This window comes from Lucilia sericata, unplaced genomic scaffold (assembly GCF_015586225.1).
Source record: "Lucilia sericata isolate MDLA Ls3-8-SP2 unplaced genomic scaffold, ASM1558622v1 Contig000362F_arrow, whole genome shotgun sequence".
Taxonomy (NCBI): Eukaryota; Metazoa; Arthropoda; class Insecta; order Diptera; family Calliphoridae; genus Lucilia; species Lucilia sericata.
In genome coordinates this window covers 79081-83783 of record NW_023994381.1, presented here as the reverse complement: position 1 = coordinate 83783, position 4703 = coordinate 79081, and positions in this window count along the sequence as shown.

The following is a 4703-nucleotide window of genomic DNA, read 5'->3' as shown; positions in this document are numbered from 1 at the left end:
CCGGCCGCGTGTCGTGTGGTTGGTTTTTGTAATACCTGACATCTCTCGTCGGTGAGTTTGTTGTGATCGACGACCTCCACTCGTTGACGGTATATCGTCATCTGCTATAAACACAGTAAGCCTACGCTTGGCCTCTTCCCTGTCCCAAGACTTACGAAATCGTTGGCGGGACTTCTCAAACTTTTCCTCCATATATTTTTTCTTTTTATTCCTTAAAGTACGTCTGCACTAGAGCAAAGATAAAGAAAGAGTGAACATTTTAGTGCGGGATTAGGTTGACGTGTGACGTATAATAATGTAGTTAATTTATAAAAGGTTTTAAATCGCTAAGATGTGCCGTTCGTTTGTCTTTTCCGCTCCCGTCTTTTAATTTTACTATCACGGGAGAAATGAATTTTTGGACGGCATAAGGTCCATTAAATTTGGGTGCCAGCTTCGCTGCAAATTTGTCGATTGCTTTTGATAACGGATGTTGCTTAAGCGTTACTAAATCTCTAATTTTAGGTCTCCAATTTATACGACGAAGATTGTAATTACGTTGCTGTGTAAGTTGGTGAGATTTCGTCTAACGATCGAAAAAACATCTTTTAGTAGTTTAGCTCGTTCTTCTGGATGAGGGTTCTCCGATCCGGTGCCGAAAGCTACTTCATCGTAAAGAGCCTTGGGCAGATGAGGTTCTCGTCCTTGTGTAAGGAATGCAGGAGAATATCCCGTTGACTCCGACACATTGGAGTATATTGCGAGCATGATTTCTGGTAGAAACTCGTCCAACTTATTGTGCTGTTGCTCTGAGCAATCATTGTTTTAATTGTCCGGTTTGTGCGCTCAGTGGGATTCTCTTGGGGAGTATAGGGTGCTGTGAGTTGTTGATGGACGCAATATTCTATCAAACATTGCTGAAAGATTCGGTATGTAAATTGAGTTCCATTGTCGGTGATGAAAACTTTTGGTACTCCATATCTGGCAATGATGCGCTCCCTGAAAGCCTTTACTAGACCCCCAGCTTTAGCCTTTCTTAGGGGACTAATTCGTTCCCTTTTGAAAATCGGTCAAAGAAGACCAACAGCATCGTGCAACCGTGTTTTGAACGGGGCAATGGGCCTACGAAATCGGCGCATACTGTAGCCCATGGTTCTTCAGGGACACGTGTCAACATTTCGCTTGCTGGACGTTGTTGACTTACTTTGTATTTCTGACATGACTTACATTTTCGGACATATCGGCTAATATCACGGAACATACCCGGCCAATAATATCGGGTAGCGACGCGGTTGCTAGTTTTTCGGATTCCGAGGTGTCCGGCCGACGGAATGTCATGATTTTTTTCAAGTACTCGGTTTCTAAGAGGTTTTGACACACATAATTTCCAGGGATTGTAATCATCATCGTTTACGAGGCGTGGAAAATGACGAAAGAGTTGCCCGTTGACAATACTGTACTCAGGGTATTTTTTTGAATTCTCTTGGACATCTTTCATACGTTTTTCAAGCCAGGTGCAATTTACATCAGTGGGTTCGGTGTGGGCAATGTTAAGAGTTTCTCGAGGTTGGCGTGATAAGGCATCTGCAACCACGTTTTGATTACTCTTTCGGTACTTTACTGTGTAATTGAATTGTTGGAGCTCTAAAGCCCATCGTGCTAGACGTCCTGTAGGGTTATCGATGGAATCTAACCATTTGAGAGAGAGGTGGTCTATGATTATTACAAATTGGTAGCCTTCCAGATAGGGTCTCATTTTACGGACTCCCCATATGACTGCTAAACATCCTTTTTCGTTGGTGGAGTAGTTTTGTTCTGCTCGATTTAGATGTCGGCTGGCATAAGCGATAACTCGTTCCATCTAACTCCTGAGTTAAGACAGCTCCGAGGCCATAATCGCTAGCATCAGTTTGCAATGTGAAAGTTTTATTAAAATCTGGACAGGCTAAGATTGGGGCTTGAGTAAGGTGTTTCTTTAGGGACTCAAATGCAGCTTGTTGATCTGTTTTCCACAGCCAATGTTTTCCCTTTTTTAGCAATCTAGTCAAGGTTGGGAGATCCTAGCAAAATTGGGTACAAACCGTCGATACCATGAGGCGACTCCCAAAAATCGTCTCAATTTTTTCACGTTTTGTGGAGGTTGCATTTCCTGGATTGCGGCTATTTTGTCAGGATCTGTTTTTATTCCTCCGGCGCCTACTATATGTCCAAGATACTTGGTTTCTTTTTTAAAGAATTCACATTTTTCAGCATTTATTCTTAGGTTGGCACTTCGAAGACGGTGGAAAACTTCTTTTAGATTAGCCAAATGTTCTTCTAAGGTTCTGCCTATTACGATGATATCATCCAAATAAGCGAATGCATATGGCTCCATATCTGCTCCGATGACACTATCCAGGGCCTTCTGAAAGGTATCTGGGGCGGAATGGAGACCGAACGGCATTACCTGCCATTGATACAGACCACGACCCGTAACCGCGAAGTCTGTATATTTCTTACTACTTTCCTCCATTGGGATTTGCCGTCTTTGAGGTCTATACTGGTTACGTAAGTAACGTTGCGTAATCTATTCAAAATTGTATCTATTCTAGGTAAAGGTAATGCATCGGGTACTGACCTGGCATTAAGCTGACGGAAATCCATACATATTCTCCAGGATCCGTTTTTCTTTCTTGTCAGAGTAATAGGGAAGCTGTAGGGGCTCTTGGATGGCAAATAAATCCTTTGGCGATGAGTTTGTTTACTTCGGCGTCGATTACTGCTTGCATCGCTGGATTCTTTTGCGCGTATCTGAGCTTAATGGGGTGATCATCTTTCATGACAATTTTGTGAGTTGCAATGTTCCGTACTTTGGTTGAATTTTGGCAGTTCTGTCTCCAGGAAGTTTTGAATTAACCTCTGTTCTGTAGGACTATGTTCGGGGATGGTTCGATATCCAGTATTTACTTGCGGAGTTTGTTCCATTAGACATGGTTGTGCTTCAGGTGTTGGTTCTGTGGAAGAAATGACTGAAGCGTGGTAAGATGGGGCTTTGTTTTGACTTCTTGGGTCGCAACATATAGAAAGCCCTACACAATTTAAAGTGGCGTTGAAACTTCGTAGAAAGTCCAGACCCAGGATCATATCTTCGCTGCAATCGGGCATGATGAAAAAATGACAACGTTTGGTAATGTTGTTAATGTTACATCATATTCTACTTCACTGTTAACTAGTTTCCTTGAACTTTCAGCCAGGATCACTTTAAGGCTGTTCTGGGTTTTTACAGGAACTACTTCAAATTTGCTGACAATGTTTTGTCTAATGAAATTCCGTGACGCTGCGGTATCGATGGTGGCAATCTGCGTTTTATTTTTTAATAAAATTGTTGCACTTATTCTATTTTCGCATTTGGATTTCTTCATCTAGTTTTTCATAATACCTTGGTGGCAAAAAAAATGTACAGAAATCAGATTTAAATTTTTCCCATGTGGTCCACTTCTCGTTGTTGTTTCTATACCATATTAATGATCGTTCTTTCAGAAATTCAGGCATTACTGGAGGTAAATCGCTCAGAGAGATACTATACATCATGGAAAGCTCTTCGATGCATTCGAGGAATTCTAATGGATCTTTTGTACCACTGTATGTTATTCCCCATCTTCTTACTTGGTCAATTATATTAAATCGAGATACGGTATAAGGTGGTTCAGGATTTTTGTTTGCAATAGATGGTTCAATCTTCACTGGAGATTTTCCATTAGGACTGACACCTGAGGGTGTTGTTATTGTAGTTTCATGTTTAGCCTGGAGTTCCAGTAGTCGTGTGAGTTCACTGTTTTCGTGTTCACCATCAAGAAATTTAGCCCAACGTTTTCTTAGGCCATCGACAGTACCGGTTACTTCTAGCTTGAATTGACCTAGGTACATGATAAGGTCATCCCTCTTCAGGGAATAGGCCCACGAGGTTTTTAACATTTTTACTTTTTCTTCACAATTTATATTAGGGTAGAAGGGGGACCATCCGCCATAGGGGCACATCTGCCAATAGCGAATAACTTGAAAACCGAGTAATCGATTTTATCGCATTATCAAATTTTGTTTTCGTTTATCGATTATCTATCATCCCTGAAAGTTTGAAACATTAATTTTACATACATGATGGGAGGCAGACGTGATTAATTGTTTTTCAAAAGGCTATGAAAATATTTCACTGTGGGAATTTTTGTACTAACTTTTTTAGTTTTTGTGATACAAAAAATATATTGGTCTGTGATAGAACGTCAATAATAGTGAACAATAAGATCAGAGTTTAAATATTAGTAATTGCTTTTATATTTTTATTTTTCAATTTGCAATATATATGTATTTTCCTCATATTTAAAAATATGCATATTTAAAATATGGTACTGTTCAAAATATTTGTAGTATTTTTGCAAAAAATATTTACCCATACAAGCTATTGCATATTGCAGCTTACAGACAAATATAAATTTTTTTCATATACAATATATCTCGCAGCAACTCGCTAACATATTTAAAATACCCACATATATTTTATATTGCTTGCCTATAATATCAAAATATTTCCCTACACAAATTATTCGTAGTAAAAAATATTCATGCCATGCCGGCAAAAATTTACGAACTTGAAATGTGCGCAAGCAGAGCATATATGTGACGACGAAACTACTAAATAAAACAATAGTCGCTACTATGAGGTTGTAATATTTTACTACAAACTTTAA